The sequence below is a fragment of the Nipponia nippon genome, unplaced genomic scaffold (genome assembly GCF_047370975.1).
Source record: "Nipponia nippon isolate SJK-2023a ecotype South Korea unplaced genomic scaffold, ASM4737097v1 scaffold_5, whole genome shotgun sequence".
In the NCBI taxonomy this organism is placed as follows: Eukaryota; Metazoa; Chordata; class Aves; order Pelecaniformes; family Threskiornithidae; genus Nipponia; species Nipponia nippon.
Genome location: NW_028262369.1, coordinates 76,057,764 through 76,081,404, shown reverse-complemented (window position 1 = coordinate 76,081,404; position 23,641 = coordinate 76,057,764). Strand labels below are relative to the sequence as shown.

At 38.2% G+C, this 23,641-nt stretch overlaps 1 protein-coding gene across 1 annotated transcript in view; it reads right to left on the bottom strand.

Moving 5' to 3' along the window:
• LOC148052339 (uncharacterized) overlaps positions 1-23,641 on the bottom strand; it is a 148,012-nt gene that overhangs the window by 43,099 nt on the left and 81,272 nt on the right. Inside the window, exon 7 of the mRNA XM_087732930.1 lies at positions 809-1,097. The gene's annotated coding sequence lies outside the window, so the exon portion shown is untranslated. The remainder of the gene's footprint in view (positions 1-808; positions 1,098-23,641) is intronic.

Below are 23,641 nucleotides of genomic sequence, written 5' to 3'. Positions count from 1 at the left end.
CAGCTTTTATAAAGCTGCTGCATCCTCAGCAAACGTATAACAAAGCCACCAGAGGCAGCAGGTCAAAGACAATTTTTTTCATTGTCATTCTGCAGGTATGCTGCAATTATTCCATATAATGCATGAAATACAGGGTCAGGCTTTTTCCGCAAAAGGCAATGTCAAAACTCCAACTGACTTCAGTAGGAACAGAAATAGACATTAAGTGGGCAGGCAGATTTTCCTCCATGTCTACTAAGACTTGCAATTTAACACAATTACTTAAGACATTCTTTGTAATCTTTCTCTAAAGCTGTTAGTACTTCACAAGATTTGTCCTCCAAAATATTTGTCTGATCTTTGGCGACTAACTAATTAGAGATTACTAAATATACAGTAAAATTTTCAGCTAACTGCTTTGTAGAGGGCTTTCCTATTTCTCTGGGCTTTCAGGCTCCCTTCTTACTGCTGGACCCCTGGGAGGTACGCTTTGGATAGTCTCTCCTCTTCCTCCTCCTCCTCCTCCTTCTCAACAGCCAGAAGGCTGCTGGAATTCATGTTCACCCCGACCAAACTTCTCACAGACCTGTTCCTTTGGGATAGTCACCACTGAACAAAAAAGCTTTACAGAAAATTACGTGGAGCTTAACTCCATCTATGTCCATGCTCTAGATGTTCCAGATCTCACAGAGACAAGGATGACCCATTAGGTGTAATTTTAGTTTAAGCAGATGTATGCATAGTTTTCTTTTCTTATCATCACTTCTGCTTTTCATAAGTGTTTGTAGTTTTTGATTTTTACAAATATATGCTACTTGATGCATTTTACCTTAGATTGGTTTCAGTTACATGTGAGTTAAGAAAACTGAAGAACAATGAGGCAGTCTTCACCCAAAGGCCTGGCAAAACCTGGGCTCTTGCACACCATGTGTCCTCTGCGCCACCACAGCATCTTTGCCAGGGTCCAGCAAGCCACAGAGCAAATCTCCATCTGAACTGTACAGGCCAGGTGGAAAGCTGGCACCACAAAGCAGGAGAGGGAAAAGTTTCCTCCAGAGGCTCTGATGACTCCAAACAATCTCCAGCCAGCAATAAGGTACGGGCATGCACCTTCAAACCTGAAAGTCAGAGGGAAAATATCCATCACATTTGCATACATACCAATGTTAATCCTTTCTTACAATACATTTGTCAGATACCTATATTTTGCAGTGAGGTTGCAGACACCTAGATCTTCACTGTATTTCTCTCAATTTTGGCTGAGAGCTTTTGATCATTTCCACTGAGCAACCATTATCGGGCAAGACAGTCACCATAAATGACAACAACTATTTTACATCTCTTCTCAAAATTATTACTGTCATGCAAATATTACATATATCAATACAGAAAGTTTTCCCATGGAATTTACTTTAAAAAATTCTTTCCATCCAAAAACAATTTTTCTAAAAATGAGATCTTTCTATAAGGTATTACTGCTCTAAGGAAATTGCATTTCTTTTGAAGTAACATTGTTGTCATCAACAGAAAATATGATGACAACTCCTTATTTGCAGAAAAAAAAAAAATACCCTCTGAATGTCTTGACATCTGCAAAAAGTTATATTGGACCACCAATTCATAGCCAATTGACTGCAAACCCAGGGAAAACCATCAGTAGAAAGCAGTCTGTCACAACTGGAATGGGAAAGTCCCTACAGCAAGAACCTAGTGAGCAGTAACCCCTGTGCATCAGATTTATATTTGAAATACAACCTTCAGGAAATAAATTAACATTGTTAAAGAAGCGTTCACATGAGTTTATGCAACACTTCTCTTTAGCTCTTAGTAGACTCTCTTAACTACAGAATTCAACTTTGTTTCGGGTTTTTTTTGGGGGTTTGTTTTTTTTTTATTAAAAGAAGAGCATAAACTCTAATTCAGCCTGTGTTGAAACTACTAAGATTGCAATTACTTCTACTCAAATCAGTTAAGTTATCCTAGATTCACTCAAAATTTAGTTCAGACTGAAACACAGTCTGAGGTTTCAGGGATGGCCAGTTGAACCTGTTGGGTAAACCACTGCATTTTTCAGACTATTGTTAAAGCCTACAGGCACGTCTCAGTTCCAGATCCAGTATCAAAAAGAATGAAAAATGGATAAGCTGCAAAGCAGTTTTTCCTCTAAACTTAGACAGATTTTAAAATTACATCAGTGGAGAATACAATATTAAAAAAAAAAAAAAAATCAGTCATCACTGGAGGATGTTTAGGTAAAAATTAAAGGAACAAGACCGAACTAAGAGCACCCTTGGTGTGGTAGTCCTTCCCAGCCTCCAGCAATTGATTGTGTAGGGGTTTCCTGAGCTGAGGATGAACCCAGTCCACTGTTGTTAATAACTACTGGTGAGCTCTCTTCCACAAACTTCTCTAACCCATTTTGTTTTTCAGTCTCTATAACATCATGAGACTATGAATTCCAGTCAAAGGATCCCTTTATGTGCATCCTGTTTCCTTTTACTTTTTCCCCAGGCCTCTTCAGATGATCACTGGATCAGACGCAGTTGAAAATATTAGTGTTTTGGCTAACACAGTGTTGCAACGATTACTATAGCAATATAAGCAGCGTGGCATTATGTTCCAAAAGGACAATCCTGTGTAATTAATATATACTATTTTATTATCTCTGTGTGTCTTCTGTATACAAATACATTTATGCTACAACAGAGATTTTAAAATAGGCAATATATTCCACAATTTTAATCCATTCCACTATATTTCTTGCTAATCCAAGTTTGTAGCATGTTCAAAATACAAGCATATTTTTTGACTGTCCACGTAGTAGTATTTTTATTAGACTTGCCTAATTCTTACCTGATTCCTTATTTAATCATGGGAACAGCAGATTTCAGTTTCTGTGACCACTCATACCATAAAACTCTTTCCATATTCTTTCCACAAAGGAGGTGCAAGACAGAAAAATCGGGATCAAGGGGAACTCATGGTTAAACACAGCTAGAGTCACCAAATATTATGTTATTCACCTACTACATAAAATTTGGATGCTAATATGATCACCCTTATAGAAAAGGGGTAACATACATTTACATCTGATTCTTCAGACTGAAAAATTCAAGAAAGTTTTCTTCAGCATTTCAAAACACCTTGTAAATCTCATTAGTACATCATCAAAAAGCACTGGTCATAACACTGCATTTGTTCTCATTTGCTATAAAGAACCATAAGAGAGAAGTAAAGCATGCCTCAGATATGCATATATTTCTGCCTAAAGAAAGTGCATTACTGGCATGTTTACCATGGGCTTGGAGACACAGATACACCCCAAACCTCTACAGTCTGCAAATGTACTTCCACCAAATTCAAGGCAAAACTCTTTTAGTCCAAGCTCACAGAGGTTTAGTGCAGTGGCAAAGCCTCACCTCTCCCATTTCATCCAGACTGGCACTACCTATTCTGCAACAGCGGTTCAGGATCAGCTCCTAGATCAGAATCTGGTCCTTACCGAGCACCCAGAGCTTCTAACCCTGATGCAATGCTTTAGAAATGACTTGCTAACAAGGGTTTGTCAAAAGAAATTTTAAAAAACCCATGGGAAAAATTTAAGGTAGTGGCAAGCAAACATGTATCAACATCAGTAAAAATATCAAAGCACGAATATACCAAAATGCAAATGGCCTCCCCCCAGAAAATGGGTTCTATTTTCAAAGTTTGTATTGCTGTGACAAATGGACAAAAAAAGCAGCCCTTGGTGTTGCTAACCATGCTGTTCAAAGGAAGTGTCTCCTGCTTCTCTCTTAGAGCATTTCCAGCCCAGCCTTTTTGTCTGTGGAGATAGTCTAATATGTAAATGTCCTTCCACAGTCCCTGCGGAATAAAAAGGAGGTCTTGGGAATTGAAATTCTATTTATATTTATCATAACTTGATAAGAGTAGAGTGTGTTTATTTAAATACTCTACCATTATTTCTTCTTAACAACAGGCAGCTCTGAAGTGCAGTTATAAGTCTGTTTACACCACACAGATATCAAATTGACTTGCTAATGGTAACTTTTATTCGGTATCCATGGGTTACTGTGTCATGTGATTTGACATCAAGTACAGACAGTGCTGATTAGTAGCATCCAGTTCTGTCCATCTCTGTGCATCACTGAACCATCTGGTCATTTATTCACTAATAAGCCCCTAATGGCCCAAATATTCACCGGCCTGTCATTGTGACATGGCATAAAATGCCTACATCTTTCAACTTGCTTTGACATGTTGCTTGTTTCACATCAAAACCCGTCATTTACAGGAAAAGAGCTCAGAGGGGTAAAAACTTGACCTAATCTGCAGTGTTAACACAAAGACAGAGGCTTTGTTATCTGGTAGCCTGACTGAAAGCATGTAAATGGGCATGAATTCATTTTGTACATTTTTCCATGCTTATTTTACAACATTCTTTAAGTTTGGTATCATTCCTAATATGGGTTTTTATGTGGGTTTTGCTGTGAAATCTCTTTTCTTTATCTGTTAATATTCTTAGGAGTGCTTTAAAGGGAGCTGGATTCCCAGAGATGTTTGTCAGTTTTCTATATGGAAAATGTGTATCAATGGGAATATTATGGGCAGCCACAGAACTTTTCTAAACCCTTCAATTAAAAATTAGTATGATTAATAATTTTACTTTGTGTTTCTCTCTTATCTTTGCCTAGATATCAATAGGCAGTGTATTATTTTCTGTCCTAAAGGACAGGAGATGCATTAACTATTTCCAGTGTAGTATGTTAGATTGTGCAGAATCTTTCCAAGATGAGAAAAATCTCACAGTATATAATCACACAGCAAAGTCAAACACGTTATTACTTAAGAGTCATGAATGCTTAGTAACTGAAAAATCTCTCTCTTCAGTCCCATCATGCAAAATTGCTGGAGAAGAAAGAGGTCACAATCAATGCTTTATTTTTTTTTTAATCTTACTGGATATAGCCACAGTTAAAATAGTTTAAAAAAAGCAAACACCCATTAAACTAATTGCTGTTGAAATCTTGGTTAATACATCATTAAAATGTGATTAAAGCATGATGTAATTGATTGTAACTAGAACACTTAGGGTGGTTTTATGGCTCTGCAGTCATTGGTGTGATGGGACACATAATTCACCCAGTATGTTAGCTTCACTTGATGTGTGCCTCTATTGGCACACTAGCTTCTTGAATCAAGCATACTCTGCTCAACAAAAACTTCCATTGTGTTGCCTTCTGGCTGCTATACTGCTTGTAAGGTGATAAGTAAAAAAAAAAAAAAAAAAAATTATTTTAACATGATAAACCATTTGCTTTTTTTCCAAATAGCTGCAGTGTTTAAAATAGTCTTTTTTTTTTTTTTTTGTGGACTGACATTATGTGTATGTTGCCGGTGGTGGCTCCTGTTAATGACATGAACATCATCCAGGATAAATCCTCTGCCTGTGCATGCTAGTAAATTTTATCAGAGAATTCAGGTCAGCTAATGAATCAATTTGAATGTTGGCATCTTCATGCTGAGATTCAATCAAGTTTAAATTTCATTTTAAATTAGTTACTTTACAATACTTATAATCAAAACCATAACCCAGTCTTAGGATACATACACAGAATTTAGTATATGCATTTAAATGTTTCTACTTTTTGATTATTCACTTTACCAATCCTTGCTACACAATGTTATTCTCAAGGGCATGAATAAACACATTCACTCCTGTCTTATGAGCTTGAGAATACCTTTTGCACTTACTCAGAGCCCTCAAACCTAGAGAGGGCTGGAAAACAATCGTGTTTTGTGAAAAATGTTGAGGTTTTGAAACTAATCTCTATTCAACATTAAAACAAAACCCAAAGCAGAGCCAAGTCAAGCAAGATATGAACTGATATCTTTCTAACCCCCTAAACAGCCATCTTATTCATAATGTTGTTAATTCCTCTTGCTCTAAAGAAAAATCCCATCTGACACATGCAAAATCTTTTTGACAACATTTAATCAAAGTGGAAAATTGCTAAAAAAAACCCCCAAAAACAAAAACAACAAACACTGTTTTGATGACCTGTCATTTTCTGATGGAAAAAGCAGTTTTGTCAACAACACAAACCCCAATCAATTCAGGATATATTCCCATTTGTACAAATAAGACTTAAAGGTAACAAAATACTAAATGTAGGTTCTCAGCCCCTTGTAGGATTTGTGGTTTGGTTCTAACTTTTTCAACATGCTGAGCATTCTCAAATCAGTATTTACAGTAATGTTACATACAGCTACTGAGTACGAGTGGCAGCTGGAGAGTGGTTTTTTGCATCTTATTTCTGTTTTTCAGATTTTGAAAATTAAATAAATTTATGTTAGCTGAAAAATTTCATTCTAGCTATTTCAGTGATATTGACATTTCTGAAAAACTTTTATAATTTTAAAATCTTTTTCAGACATTGATCCTTTGAAATTTAGTTTTCAAATTTTATTTGACATTTGGTTGACAGAAAAGTGATTACTTGAAATAAGTAATTTAGAAAGAATAAGAAAATTAAATTATTAGTTAGATAAGTTACTGAAGTGAACCACATTGATGGTATTGAAAAAAAAAAAAAAATCTTTGCTGTTGAGCAAGAGAATAACCCTGGCATTTCTCAGGAAAGTGTTCTGTTTGTCTAACGAGCAATCTCCGAAAAAAATCCTAGTTCTGCTCAGCATCTAATAAGCATGGGCTCACCACCAGGACTGATGGAATAGTGCTGGCGGAACAGCAAATGGAGAGAAGTCTTTAATTCTGAGATTTAGGGGAAAACTTCCTCGGAAGAGTTACACTGCTCTATCTGGAATAATTTTTTTTTTTTCAGGAGAATGTGGCACAGGACATCTTGAATGCATCTTGAACATCATGTTTTGTCAACTACTGCTTATTACAGGATTTGCAGAAATCTTGTTGTCAGTAGCAGGTATGCAGCTACAAACAGAATATTTTTTAAACTAGAAATGCATGATTCATTTCAACAAGTGTAAATGTGTCATGCAGCGACACAGTTGTAGATACCAGGTGGTAATATCTGTGATCATCAGCTGGCCATATTTTGAATACAGAACATGTATAAAAATTTCATCCTGTTTTTTAACTGTGCAAGATCACATCTCTAACATGCCCAGTTAATAGCAGAAAAACAACTGTGCTCATATTGAAATACCTAGGAATTAACAATTACCAGGCCATGACTTCACCTAGATCCCTTTGAATCAGAATTAGCAGAACACATCACAACCTATTTTTGTAAAAACAAAACAAACCAGAAAACAAACTGATTGTTTGGTCGCTGCTAAAACTCAAAAGCTATCCTTTTTCAGGAAAAGGATTTTTCAGTGGCCGATCTTTTACACTTACCAGACACAAGTGGTTGCAGCCTCAGAGTGGATATTTAAAAAGCTAGCTAATAAGTATTTAAAGGAAATCTTATTATTACCTTCTTTTATACAAGATGACAAGATTGCATTTATATAGCGCTATTTAACCAAAGATCACACACGATTTAAAATAGGAATAAACGTTATTCACAAATTTTAAACAAGTGAAAAAAAATCACGTATGAACAGCTGACAAAGGGGACAGAAAATGTTGCACACCCGATCATAGTCAAGTAGCATGGCTGTCCCGACTACGTCGCTGTTATTCACTGGGTAAACTTTGGCCATCTTCCCCAGACCTCCTTTGTGGAGCATTTAATTCCTTGCTCTTCAGAATAAATACCAATATCTTAACACTGATAACATTACAAACTGTCTCTATACAGCAAGCAGAGCTGCTTCTTTTTTAATACATTTTTAATTCAATGTATTAACAAGAAAATGGTTCCTGGCCACTGATGAAAAAATCTGCCACCAAGCTTATACACATTGAAATAGCAACATATTGCAACTGTTCGCTTAGATGGAAATTAATGTGGTAACAGCACATTTTAATACTGAAAGCCAAAAATGTAAAATCTATTCATTCAGCCTATGAATATTTTTCTTGAAAATATCCACATTTTCATATATAGAAGTGTTTGTGAAAGTAGTATTTGTACAACCAACTAAAATAGCAAGCATTAACACTGCATCCTTTTAGATTAGATAAGATCAAAATGGTATTTTTTAACATTCCACTTAATTACTTCCCAATCCTGCAAAGACATTTATGCATTTGCTTAACTTTTCATACATGAATATTCCCATTGATTTAACATGTATCCAAGCCTTTGAAATATTAGGGCCTAAGCACAAGGCTAATTATATGCAACGAGCATTTGTAACTCTTTTAATGACATCAACTGTTCCATATTTGAAATCAAATACGCCTGCTGCCATACCTAATTGTTGACTTTCTAATAAATATTTCACTTGGAAATAGAGTGGTAGAAATTGAATTTTAAACTTGCGTATTTGTGTATTCAGACCCAAACTGATACAGATCATACAGAAATAAACGCTGTTGATTAATGCAGCAGAAGTACTGCTGATACATTAACCACACTATAATCAAGAATGTCAAAAATAGCATATGGCTCTGCAGTGGCAGACTCACTGGAAGCGCATATTGCATGCACCCACACGTGAGACAAAATTTGTAGGATTCAGATCCATTAGTACTTACGAACAATTAAAAGAAGCTCTCTAATTCAAGAAATCTCAAGTAGGGTCAAATATACATTGTAAGATACTGAACAGGCTATAATGATACCCATATGGCAACTTGAAACGCAGACCTAGATTTTTAATGAGTCTGATTCCATCTTTTGAAATAGTCATCATGACTTCGCACTACAACCTTGCGAGTACAACTACTCGTACATATGACTGGCTACATGTTCACAAAGCAGGCAAAGCACCCATCACTCCAATCTCAAAGTCACACTTTTTACTACAGCGATGTCAAATATTTTAATAGGTGATACAGAGGAGCGAAAGAGCAAATGGTCCACTTCCACATGTGTGTATTTGCACTCATGTACAAAGCTATCAGCACCTCCTCGCATTTCCAGACCCGCTAATCACTCACAAATGATCTGATCCCACGTTTGCTCCCCAAAGTAATTAACTAACAAAGGTGATTATCCCAGGGTCACCATCAGGCTAGCAAGAAATGATTGTTACCACAAAACAGAAAGACTGGAAACGAGAAAACCACAATTGTCTTATCCAGTATGTAGTTATGAGCCACTCTTCTGAAATAAGAAAATAGTGACTTAAAGAAAGTTTACCACATGCCAGCTGTGCTTCAAATGGAACAGAGGATCGAAAGTCTACAGCAAAGATGCATTAAATGCTGCTTCATTTGCTTACTCATTTATTATTTTCTACCAGAATCCGTTGTTCCCTGTAACATCTTTTTCAGGTTTTCATGGGAAATAACAGAACCCCACAAGGGTCCTTGGGTGATGGAGGCTCTGCCACACTGCGTTTTCTGCCAAGATATTAATTAACATAATTAAATGATCCATGACAGAAAAAATATGATTGTTACAGCATGTGCTATGTCATCACTGATGTTAACGAAAACTTAAAGCCTCCATCAGTTGAAATGCATCCAGCATACAAAAAGTAGGTAAACAAATTTGAAACAGACCTGTCATATGGGTCTAGCACTAAAGTTTGTCACTAATAACAGACTTTCCTGGTTCAGCAATAAAAGGCTGTATGTACGTTTTCTTGATTTGCTGTATCTGGTGCACATTCTAGAGTTTTTAATTGACATCTGTACAAGTATCTGATGACAATTTCATTTGCAAACTTGTTTTCTGTGGCTTTCTACTGAAAAAAACACAGAGATTCTCCTCTCAGCAGTTGTTCAACACCCTGAGCAGTGCTTTCAGAAAAAAACCCTCTTGTTCTGGAAATCCACTTTCTAGCAATCTACCTGGAGACTCCTGAGAGATTCTTAGATTCTTAATACATACAAATTAATCCAAAAATCAATGGCTTTTAAGGGTGCACAGTAATTGTGAAAGCAGAGTGAAAACACAAACTCTGAGATTGTGAAAATTCAGATTCTTTTGAGGGGGTGAAAAAGGACCCATGGTGTACACCCACCATAGGTAAAATTAAACCTATAGGACAAGCCTTGCTATAGGTTTTGCTCTACAAACCAGTGTGAGAGAGAGAGCATTCATCATCAAGAAGTGTGCATTTGCCAAGGGGCCCAGTCCTGAAGACATCTCAGGCAAATCTCTTTTTGGTTTGTATCGAAGAGCTCAGACTTTTACCCTACCATGACTGCTCTGCTGCTGCCTCCTTTTCCCCTCTGAGCTGAGTGCATGATGCCCTTTGATCCTCAACGCCAGTTTTGCCACCAGATTATAAGTACATCCCCACTTTTGCAACGAAAGACAATACCAAAGACAGGCAGAATTACTCTTTTTCTTCAGCCCTTTGTACATACTTAGAATCTATTTCTGCTGAGAAAAATAGAGAGGAATATTTGACTTGTCTTTACCTGCCTCTGCAAGAACAACTTGCACGCAAGACCAGAAGTGGAAGGAACATGGGATCCCTTTCATACAGGCTATTACTGCTACCACAGATCTCAGGAAATAAAGCAAACCTGCTTTTATAAAAATGTACTTCTTAATTCTACTTGTAATTCAGGTAAGTAGCTAAATTTTGGATGCAGTTAAACTTAAATGAAAGTAGATTTCCTGTGTTTTTATCAAGCTTGTACCTCAGTTTTCTCTTATCTATTTATTCCTCCCAGCTCCAAACTTACAAACAGTGTCAGTAGCCCAACGTGGTGGCAAGACCCATTATGCTCTTTCTTTGCATGCCAAGTTCTGACTTGGCTTCTTTTCTTACATAACACATCCAAAATTCAATTCTCAGAAACAAGCATTAGAGCACAAATCATCAGACCTCTCCCTCCCTTGTCGTGCTGCACCATTCGCTTACTTTAAGAGAATGATGAGCTTCCCTTTAGCTGGCTTAACTCCAGAACTAATTATCTCAGATTAGTGACCTGCACAAACCTCGCTGATTTCAAGGAAATTCACCAAGCAGGCTCCAAAACAAATGCAAAAATAGGAGTTTTTTTCACATCGACAACAGCAGTTATTGTAAAGTATTCTTCCCTCCTCTAAAATCACAGAAGAAAACACAGACCAAAGCAAAAACTAGAAAGGTGCCACTCTATGCTTTAGGATACTCTATAAACAAATCTTCCCATTTTTAACCCTGTATTTGCCTTTTCTTTTTCCTCATCAATTTATTTCTTTGTTTTTCCCCCACAGGGTAAGTCCTAATAAAACCTACATCCTGTCCTTACTCTGTATCAGGTCTCAGTTTTGAATATATTTGTTAATCAGTTGTGTCGTGCTTTGCCCAACCAGCAAGGCACAGCCATCAACCCTAAGAAGTTTCTAATGTAAGCAGAAAATAAGAGAACAAAGAGCATAAGGATAAGCCTTTTCTTTATCAACCCTTGTTGGTTTGGACTGTAATCTATCCTAGATAAAGACTACCTCTTCCTACTGGTATGAACATCAGATAGTAAAACGGGAGCTTAACTGTCGGGATAAATACCACAACAAAGGAATAACAATGATATTATTAATATTGCTTCTGCTTTGATTTTCTTGTGACAATTTTAAAAAGTGCTTCACAATTGCTGAGTTCATAGCTGCTGTACACAGTGCTTGAATACAATCTTGAACAATATCAAGTGCAACTTAACAAAAGCAGCATGCATCAGCCCGTACCTGCACAGGCTGGGCTGGACCCTGCTATGTAAGAGACTAAATAAGATCAGACACAGCTCACTCTGCTTTTCTTGTTGTCCACAGTTTGCAGAAGTGTTTCATGAAGGGCTTTGTGTAGGACCCTTGCACAGGAGGCTGCAGTTTTGAACAGCAGACCACCATTGTTGATTTTTAACAATATTTAGACCACAGCAGCTAAACCTATTTGTGTGTTCAGGACTTTCATTGACTTTTCATGGGGGAACACTGGTATCTAAACACTGGAGCCAAGATCGTTCCCAAGTTCATGTGCTATGTAAGGAACTTCATCATACCTGAGCCTCCCAAATGCAGTGAAAATACTTTCTCCTCCAAGTAGGATCTCTCTCTATGGAGATGCAAACTTTCCATAAGTTAGATGTTTCTCACGGTTTAATAGTTAAATGAGAGAAAATGGTTTGTTAGTAGCTGCCAGTTAATTTTTGACAAATAAAAGAGGCACTTAGTTTAGACTACTTAGCCCAGCAGGCTAAGGATGTTAGGAATTAAAAGTTTGGCTTTGAAAGGATTATATCACTGGAAAGAGAATAATCAGTTCTATTTAGTTTTGTCACCTTTATATTCTTTTAATTTCCACCTACTGCAAGAACAGTGCTGGGCAGCATTCCAGAAAATGTTGCTGAAACAAAGAAAGTATTATACAGAGGGCTGTAACTCTTAATAAAAAAAGAAACCAAGATGCTGAGATAAATCATTCATATTTATTCATATGCTTGTCTGTAGAAGGAGCATAACTTTTATATTAATTCCAAGACTCAGACTTTTTGACTGAGTTTATACTGGCAATATTCTGTTCTATAGTCAAAATTGTATCAATCTCTAAGATTGCATGTTAAAGCCAGAAGGATTATCTTCATATATTATTAAATCCAATGTATATATAAGCAGTGCTTACTGATGCAAACTGTAGTGCCTTCTTTATTGAACTATCTTTCTGAGAATAACAAAAAATAGGCTGAATGAGGTAAAATGAATGTAGAGTATGCCCTCTTTATAAAGCAAACATTATCATGCAGTTGCAGAACTCCATTAACTACAGCTTGGGCAGGGAGGTGCATTTGTTTTACAATTAGCTGAGTTTGCACTTCTTTTTTAAATGCTATCAGGAGTCCATAAAGGAGTGACCATATACGCATACTTTCATTTCACTATACTGTAATTTAATCTCAGTGAATAATAAATTTTTGTAGCACTGTGAATGGGAATGCTAAGCATTATTTGCTTTTTTCCCCAAACTTGTCAAACAAATAGCTGTAAAAGTGTTCAAGCATTTATATCTTATACAAACTTACTGGTTTATAATTTTGCATGATGTTAAACCATTCTAGAACTTCAGCTCAGAAGGGTAATCTCCATGGCTGCTAGACAAGAAGCATCCTGATATCAGATACTAGAAGTAAGAGAAAAAGTCACTTCAAGGGACTAATAACATCATCACAATTCATAGAGAGATACAGATATTCTATTTCTTCCTCAAACAGATATTTTCTCCGATGTTGAACTGATTAGGATTTTAACACCTCCCTCAATTTAATGAGGATGAGTAAGATTCCTGCCATACAGTAATAATTTAAGTTTACAATACAGTGTCATAGGAGGAAAAGGCACAGGCAATAAACCCATCATTCAAGTCTGAATACTTACTGGCTGGAATGATCTCAAGCCTATCACTTGTTTCTTAACCGCTTTTTTCACAAAACAGAAATACAGGTAGCAGAGTTATGGGGACACTGAGGGAAAAAAAAAAAAAGTTAAGATAACCCATAGATCCCAGGAAAACATTAAATTTCTCTCCTCAATTTGGTAAGCCAGTGAATCCTTCCAGAGATGAAATGGTTGCCTAAGTAATGGTTATATACATCTATTCGTACACCTTTCCTGAACCCCATTAAAGCTCCTGCTTGCAGACCTTTAGCAAGAAATAAGAAAATTCTTGTTTATTCTCTGAGTGAAAGAAAAGCCCTCTGTGTATTTAACTTACATTTTATTTGTTTTTAAAATATATTCAGGCATTCCTGTGCAATTTGTTGCTAATGCTTAATGAGCCAAATCCTTTTAGATATTTGTCTACAGCTGTAAAATTCTCTGCTGGCCTCTTCCTCAAACTAGAGGTTTTAGCCCCAACTTATTAACAGATGCCAGTGAAAAACATCAACTCCAGAGACCTTCCCAGAGCACCTTGTTCAGCCTACTGCCCTTCACACTTTGCTTGTAACCAACAGAGTCTTAATGTGCATATCCACAGGTGTGTAAGGCAACCCAGGAACTAGTATCTATGCACTAATATCCCTGTGAAGGGCAAGCCAGGCAATCAAGCATCTTGATTTAGCCTCCATGCAAAAGGTCAGATTAGGCACTCTCTTGAGGTCCTCACTGCATTTCTGATTCTGTGCTCATGCTGTGACACCTGCAAGAAATCCAATAGCTGGGTAAAGTGGTTTATAAGGAACTCAGGAAGAGAAGAAAACAGCATTTTTTACTAAAAAAACAGAGAAACTCAAAACTATCAAATACAATCCCCCATCTGCCCTTTCTCATTATTTTTATTATTCTTTATACACATCCTAACTAAACAAGCTCTTTATGCCCAGGATGGCAGCCAAACCCCCACAAAGCAGTTTGATTGCCTCACCTCACTGCTCAGGTAGGGTCTGCCTGCCCGGTACCATGGCTGCCCGCGCTGGCGTGGCCAGCAGCAGCAAGGGCTGTGGCACTGCCTCTGGCAGCAGAGACTTCTGCCGTGGGGAGTTTCCTCCCTGGCACACAGCCCCATACAACGTGCCCCTTGTTCTTGCATGTGGATGCATAGCGATGGGTGCTTTGTTCCCCACTGGATGTCCTGTTTGAGGGCATCATGGACTTCATCACGATCCAGGTATGAAAAGCTGCTTAGCAGGCAGACAGCAACTGCTTGGATCAGCTGGAAGTTCAACAGCACTTTCCAGAGTAGTCCCATGTAGGAAACACTGCAGTAATTCAATGTGGGAGTGAAGAAAACCAGTAGAGGACCTGGTGAGGTTCACCCTCCTCCCTGAAAGAGCTCCTTTGCCAAGTGTGCAGTCAGCAATCTCTTCCAAGATTGCTTAACCCCTGCCAAGATTTAGATACACTGTGTGTGGCAGCAGTAGTCAGCTCTAACAGCCCGCAAGCTAGGGAGCCTGGAACGGACAGGGGCTGCGTGTGTGGTCAGCACCATCAGTAATGAATCCCCTCTCCTGCGGGAAAAGCTGGGTCCTCTTTCCTCACAAAGGACATTACACAGCGTATCTGAAGGAGACCAGCTCTCTTGGGCACTGCCAGTAACCTGCTCTCCAGAATTACAGTAGCAGCATTAGAGTTAACTAAACTCTACATCTGTTAAGATGGAGAAATCTTAGACGAATACAGCACTGCTGGGAAATAAAATATAAGAAGAAATTCAACTGTAACCAATCCTGACTTCCTTTAGACAAGGCAACTAAAGAAAAAAAGACCTGTAAGAGCTCTCTGTAGGCTATTCAGACACCTTATTTAAATTTTGTAAGAGGATCTGAAACCATAATGATGGTCACATGTAAATATCAAATAGCTCAGTTATGTCAGGAACCACTTACCCACAGGAATTTTTTTCTTCAAAGAATGCCAACAAACACCTATGGATTTAAAAATAAGATTCTAATACATAACAAAAGTTATAATTCGCTTTAGCGGTAAAATCAGAAAAAGCCCATGCCAAAGCTATAGCCAGAGATAATCCTAACATGGTCATGAATTCACATTCTGCCAAAAGCTCTTCCACTAAACATTTACTGAGGCGTATCTTCGAGTCCTAATTTCCCAAAACTTTGATACAAAGCCTACCTTTAATAAACAAAATTTTCAGTGTTGAGCAGATATGTCAGGCCCTGAAGCTCTATAATCACTGTATTTTTAAATTTCTTTTAAAATTCAGTGCAGTTGTCAGATATGTGCTCATTTTAGTTATGCATAGGTGGGTTTGCAGTGGCTTCAAGTGTGCAATTAGCCTATTCCCAGGTGAACGTTCTCTGCAGATATGTCACTGGAGAGATCCCTTTCACATCTTTGCCTATTTGGAGGTGGCAATAAACCAGTTGTCATAGCCTATTCATTTCAAACTGATTTCTAAAGCTATGTTGCAACAATACCTTCCTACACGATAGTGCTAGCTGTTCTGAAACGCATGCTGCAGAGAGCTACCGAGGAAGGTCCCAACATACTGACACGTGCTCTGCTGTGGTGCTTTTCCTGGGAGAGGGGTGTAGCAATGAGAGCACACAAGCAAAGCCACTGAAATATTATGGTACTTTAAAGGGCCTACCTGTAAGTCGAGAAGTACATAGCTGAACTGCCATAGCCACTCTGCCAGTGCCTGCTTGAGAAACATCTGGGTCCAATCCTCCACCAACGCAGGTCTAAACAACACCAACTCCAGGGCTAATACTGCAGTCCTTAGCTCAGGTTGGTGGAGCTCCAGTTGAGCACTGCCAGTTTAACTCAGCAGAGCCCCTCCCTTCACCTTAGCACATGGAAAGTATCGTATATTAGGTAGAGCCGTACAAAAAAGGAAGTGTTTTCTTTTTTTCCCCTTGGCCATTTCTCCCAGCACTGTTATACAGATAACTGTTATATCCCTTTTACAGACTCATCTATCCACCTACTCCTGGAGTAATACATAAAGATGTTAGAAACCTTTTTTGGGTCTACTTCTTTTTACATGATTGGTGTAGAACAAAGAGGTTCTGACAGAAAAGGTCTCGGGCAGAGCAGTGCATACACTAAGCTGCTGCATTAGATTTTCATTTAGTCTGGCAGAGTTAAACTCGGGCATCTTCCTCACTTTCCTCTAGGCAAAACCTTGCTGAGGTCCACCAAAACCAACTGAAAGACCCTCACCATCCTAATTTGCCATTAATATGCTGCTTTTCCATGTTCCAAGACACTGGTCCCCACCTGAAGGCCAGGCCATGCTGCTGGGGCTCCACAGCATGAGCACACAATTGAGGTTGGAGGACAGGGGTCCGAGCTCTCACACCACCCTGAAGCCAAGGGTGCCCCCGTGCCAGCTGCCTGCGCTTCTGGTGTTTGTCACCATGGGACGGACCGCAGGGCGCTCCCAAGACTTTACAACCAGTGAAAATCGGCACCAGCTTCGTAATTCTGGCACAACATGTCTTTGCTTTGAAGTCTGGTTACTGGCTTTTACAGTTCTATTTTTAAAATGTATTAAAGATGTTTAAAAGTGGCAGGGACTTCCAATAAAAGCCATGTTGTCCAGAATCAGGATGCTGGTCCCAATTTAAACTGGCTGTTAAACAATAGTATATCCAAATAAAAGTGGTCTGATTTACAAAATACCTCAGACTGATTGAACATTTATTATCCAATTTTTCTCTTTTCAGGTCTTCAGAGGTCATTCTCTATCTTTTTTTTTTTTCCTTTTAAATCTGAAAGGCTTTCCACAACTACTGTATGGAAAATGGATTCACTTACCACATTTAAAAATGAACTGTTAATGGGAAATACTAAAGTATAATAAAGCAAAGATTCTAATAAAGATTTACATTTCTCTTGGCTCTATACGTGATTTAAACAGCCTACAACATCATCAGAACTCCGTCTTCTGAAACACACCCAGGATGTACTGCAACCAGCTTCTGTTTTTTATCGTTAGGCATTTCTATTTTCCCAATATAAATTCATATTTAAAATTTTATATCCACAGCACTTTGGATTTTCTATTTGGAGAAGCAAAAGAACATAAACAAGACAATGCCTGAAGGAGAGCATCACTCCAAGGAGGAGCCAAGAGGAGCCAGGGCAGCCTAATTCCCTGGATCTGCCTGAAGTTTGAAGACCTTCATCTGCAGCTGACCTCCTGTTTCTGCTGTGATCCTGGGTGAATCATTTTGCATCTCTGTCTGTCTCATCTGTTTAGGCTGAGCTCCTCCAGGCAGAGGTTTTCTTTTGCTTTGTATATTTATGCAGGGTAACCCTGTAACTCAGGAACTTATGGTGATAATATTACTAACTAATACAAACCAAGCACAATACACAAGTAAAAAAGTCTAGCAAAATTTAATGTACAAAGGGACCGAGTTTGACGACCCAGGAGGAGCCAGCCTCTGTATAAACCTTTTACAAAAATTTTCATCACTGAAGTTTGTATTTCGGTGGTCTGTGCTCATATCTTGTAGTTATGTCCTAGCAACGCACAACTAAAACAGGCTTCCTGCCCTATTAAATCCCATCACATCACATAATTCCACCATAAAATAAAGTTCCACATTAATATCCAAAAATATACAGAATTTTCTAATACCTTTAGCAAGTACATGTAATAAAAATTTAGTGGAAGTCTGCGATGTAAGTAACCCACTCGAACCTTCTCTCCTGTCAATACCTTTCCTACAAATAGGAAAATATCTCTATTTCCCATTCCAGAGACTGGAAAATTGGGGCAAAGGACAAATAAAGTAACATGCCCAAGGTGATGCTGACTTGCATTTGTATGTCCTCTGCAGTGGACCACACCACTTGTCAGACAAATTGCACTGTAATAGCAAAGTAGTTAGGCCTAAAATTCATGGTTAGCAAGTATTCCTAAACTCTGATTAAACATTTTGGTTTCTACTGGTTTTAAATTGGATGTGTCATTTTGTAAATGACAGATGGCTTCTATACATTAAGCGAGCAGGTCTTTAGTTTAGAACAGCAAATACACAAATACATTGGCACCAAGTTTCAGGTAATTCTTTCTACTGTACTCTTGCCAAAAATGATATATTTGTGTCCCACTTCTAGAAATATAAAATCTGCAAGTAGGTTTGATTGCCCTTAGTAAACCTAGTGTACTGGGAAAAAAAAATTAAATTGTTGTTCAAATAAAACACTAAACAGATCAAAGAAATATTTTCCCAGAAGTACACATGATTTTCTCTCAATGCATAGAATTGAGAAAAGGGAATTTCAGCAAGGAGATAAAGGCAAACTCTAGCTTACCAAAAAAAACCCAACCAAACAAAAAAAAAAACAAATAAAACAAACCACCAAACTGCAAAACACAGCATATATATATACACACATATAAGTAGAGTTGAACAAACATGTGGAAGTATGATGCATATTTTATAGGATGAGTAACTACATTTAATGTATTCATATAATTTTCACTTATTTCCTTTCCTGTTGACTGGTAGGGCTGTCTTTGAAAACAGCGGGTTTCAACATCCACACAGAATACATTCACTCAGAGACTCAATTCTACTCATTGGTCTTACCAGCTCAAACAATTGGAACCTATGTCACCTAAACGTTCAAGAAACCCAGAACACACAGAGGAATGAAAACAATTATTTGTACAGCGCAGAGTGGAACTTTTTTGGAAAATTCCTGGTAGCATAAAGGACTTCAGAAAAGAAGTCACAATGTTATCAGTTCACGATGAAGTTCAAAGCCCATCCAGGATCTACATATCTCATTAAGCCAGTCTATGTAACACATCTGTCTCTGTGGTCCACAGCACATCAGGGTGGGCAAGACGGACCAAGCTCACATTCACTCTGTCTTGGCTTCTCGGCCGAAAACTGTACCCACTTCTATCATCAGTTACTAGCACCAGCTCTTCCACATGCCTGGAGCAAAGCCTCAAATCATGCCTTAGTCTTCAAACAAAAATGCTTCCACCAGTGGTAGGGGCTTTACTGCTGCACCCTATGGTATCTTAATTGTTTCAAAATTTAGCTGAGATCCTGATGCAGCGTGCTACAAGTCACTAAGTGTTGTGCAGCAGGTCAAGGTTAGTGGGAGAAGAGGAGGAAAAGTGAGAAAAGGTAAAAAGGGAATGAGCTGGAGATTAGACTGCTATTTCTGAGCGAGTTTTCAGGCATGCCTTTTCAATCTAATACCATATACTAAACAGAAACAAGCCAAAAATCCTATTCACTGAGAAACAAGGCAGTGAGACACTATTAACGTAAGTCCACCAAAGAACAGTAGCTGTAAAGCCAGGATGCTCTAGTTCCTCACAGTCACCCTAGGCTCCAGCATCTGGCAGGAAATCTCACTGCACAGCATGGCATGGCATATCATCACACTGATTTCAGAGAAGCCTAAGCTGGATAAGGACATGGCTGGATGCAAATTCACATGTACTATTTGCACCCACTGTATTATAAACTGTTTAAGCTGAGCCGTACAGAGCAGGTACCTTTACTGATCATCAGTGCCAAATATTTATCACTTTTGGTGGTCTGTCCCTATCCGATATCATCTTTTTTTTTTCCAGTGGTTGTTCTCCGATTTTTCAAGTCCTGACTACTGGTTCTATGCACAAAAACAAATTTGTACCAACTAGATACATGCTGTGTTAGTTCTGTGGTATTCTGAATAAAGGAAATAGTTACAGTGCTGTTAAAATATTTCATCTTAGTGCATGGTACTGCTTTGAGGCAGTAATTTAAAAACCAGCAGCAAGAGATGGGAATTACTCTATAGCCTTGACTGTTCACCCACTAGCAATCAAACAATGTGCAGGCTTTAGAAGCTTTTTCCTGTAAACTCTTCATTCTGCAGGCAGCGACCATGAGTTGGCCATTCTTGTTTCTTGGCAATTAGAATCCGAGTTGCTTTTAAACCTGATCTGGTTAATCCTGGTTTGTAAACTTTTATTCTGCAGAAAACACAGTCATAAGCAGAACAAACATAAAACTGAGTCTTTTCTCTGTTAGACTAGATTCAGTTAATAGACTGGAGCTACATAGAGTAATCTAATGGAAAGAAGGAACAACTTCCTGAAAGTATCTGGAGAAAAAAAATAAACTAACTGTAGGATCACTTTGGTATTGGGAAAACAATTATACAGATTTTTAATGATCTTTTCTAAGAATCAGTAGATTGTACAGGATGGCTTAACTGTTGCATGGTGCTGCTCCTGGCTTGGAAAGCCAGCCTAAAACATAGGCTGTGGGTGCTAGATAAGGGATCTGAAGAATAGTACTAAGAGGAGTGGGGATTGGGAGGCAGCTGCCTACAGAATTAAGATTCTGTGTCAAAAAAAAAGTCACTTCATTTGATTCAATGCTGTATTCTAATATGAAAACTGAGGAAAAACAAAGCAGAAGAGAAATTTAAGAGCTTTACTGAAAAAGGAAAAGGTTTCCTTTTAATGCTACTCAACATCAGATACAGATCCTGCTATAACAAAGCATCTCATGTTTTTAATACCGCCTGGAGCCTCACAATTCCAGTCAGCTGCTTAGCTAGTACACAATGCTAAGTCTTTTGATATTTACTTATTAGCCCCATTTTGTCCAGCATATCTAATGTATGACTTCATATTGCAGTATCAGACCCAGACTTCTCCGTTACTTCTGAATTTAAACTTAACATTTGGACTAAGATACAGCTATTTCCATTATTACTGTATATTTTCAATACTAAGAACATTAGTTCGCACATCTTGTTTTAACCTACAAGCCACAGATTGAGCGTAACACTGCTTCAGCAGTTGTATCTTCTATCAGGGTCTGCAGTAATTGCTCTTACTGCTAATTTTTTTCTTAGACACCAGAGCAAAAATAATAAAGGCACAAATATATTATTATATACTAAAAAAAAAAATCTAGGATTCTGACAAAGAGTGGTCTTAGAGCTGTTGCATGTTTGCTTTTGAGAATCTGCTGCTGTAAACTGGCTTCTGGAGCTCAACATCCACATGCAATCTTCCCGGCCTGTATGGGCAATCATAGCACTTCATTGTCCAGTGCTATCATTACAATATTGTTATCATCTGAGCTTGAGTCTGACACTTTCTCTAAGACCTTTCAAATAACCCCTTTACTAGGCTTCAGTACCAAACCTTTCAGGGCAAATCTCTGCTTTGTGCTTGTCAGCCTTAATAGACTGGATGTCACTTTTGCCTGTAAAAAGTGCCCGCTCTTCAGCTGTCAGTCAGTCCTTGCAGTGTCAGCCGAGAGCGTGGCTGGAGCCGCTGGATTAGAGAGTAGTTACCATAGCTGTCAGATTACTGACAACCTGACACCCACATCCCCAACTTCCTTTGACTGTATTTGGTTTCCATCTCGCTCCTTGGACCTTTCTTAAGGTGGATCCATCTGCTGAAGTTAAATAATAAATGTTGTAGCCACCTGCGAAAGTTTTGTTCTTGTCTCCAGTTCCTCTTGCAGTCTGGTTTGCCTTTGGCAGACACACACCATCAAATGCATTTTGCAGAACACTTGGCTAATTTATAAAGGGAGAAAATAAATTTTCTCAGGTCTCTAATTTAATGGCATTATTTCTTCAAATCATGCCTCTGCGTTTGGAGGTGGTTTAGTTGTTAATATCTACCTTTAGTCAAAGGTGCTGGGGGGTTCATACATATTTTGCCACGTGTTTTAAATGTACTCACCACCCTGCTCTTTCAATGCTTCTTCAATTCTACTTTTAAAAGGTTACAGACTATGCAATTCTGTGAATAGTTTACAATTATTGGAAGCAGTATGCATTATACCAACACTATAGAACTTGTATTTCAAATGCCACAGTTGACATGTATGTTTCTCCTATTTTTAGAACATAAACTAGGACTAACCAAAAAAAAAAATAAATATATTATTTTAGGACCAGAAACAAACTCACACTCTTTGGCTGTGTCTTCAGTTTGAGGAACATACTTGAAACCAAACTGCTTGAGTTCATTCCCTTGTTGTTAACACCTCCCGAGGGACATGTCCTGTAGCTCTATTCTAACCATAGCTAATTGGGGTAAATCATCTGTATTCTGCCTGTAGTTGATCTCAGCCTGCTAGACTGAGACAAAAACTGGTTTTGCCCTCTCTGCTTGCATTACAAAGAGAAATACCGATTTTAAATAATGTCTTTTTAAGCATTCAGAGAAGTAAAGTGAAGAACGCTTTACTAAGCCATCCCTGTGATGGAAGATAGCACACATGGAAAGCTGGCAAAAATTTGTACTCATACCTCCCTTGCCTATACTTAAAATATAAATTTCTCAATAGAAAAAAACAAACCCAACTCTTCAACAATATTTTTAAAATTAAGTTATTTGTTTCAAGATAATTGCAACCTGTCATATTAGCCTGGCCACATTATCTTTATCTCATTATATTAAAGCCTTGTAGAAACAGTTCCAAGTAGGGGAGAAAATGTAGCGGCGTCCCTCATTCACGCAAAGTATTGCAGAGTAACCTACAACTCAGCATAAAAGGGACAGTATCTGGACTATAATAGACACTGTTCTTTCCATGTAGTAGTAAGCGCAGATGTTGCATTAAAATCCAACACGCGGCAGCTAATCTGCAATATGTTGGGTATTTGAGGAAATTTGTAAGGGCATAATGCACCCCTCACAGAAACCTGAGGGACTGGACTTACGAAGTTTGGAGAGGTGGATTTCATTCCTTCCTGCCCCACTGTTAGCTCCAAATCACTTTGCTCAACGCCGTATGTACAGCCGTCACAGACTTGCCAGCTAGCTCTGCCTACCTGCATTTTCAGCAGTCACCCATGTGTCTGTGTTCAACTGCACCGTCTCTCTGCTGCTTCCTGCTGGCACACCCGTTCTTTGAGTTCGCATGGTTTCAGAACACTTGGGTGTATCGCCCCATAAAATTCATAAGATACAATATATCTTTGTTAAATGCTGAATAAGCACACAAACAGCTTTTTCAGGAAGGATCAAAGAACTGGAACACGGCAAGAATTCTTTGGCTCAGACAAAACCCGCCTGAGCCTTTGTCTCAATTTTTAATTTGCAATTCTTCTATAAGGTTGCAAACACAAATAGCTTATTTTTTTGCAAAATGCAAATTTAAGCCATAAGATGGCTTATACCTAATGAGCTTTACAGAGATACTATTAGCTCCTCCATAAACAAGACT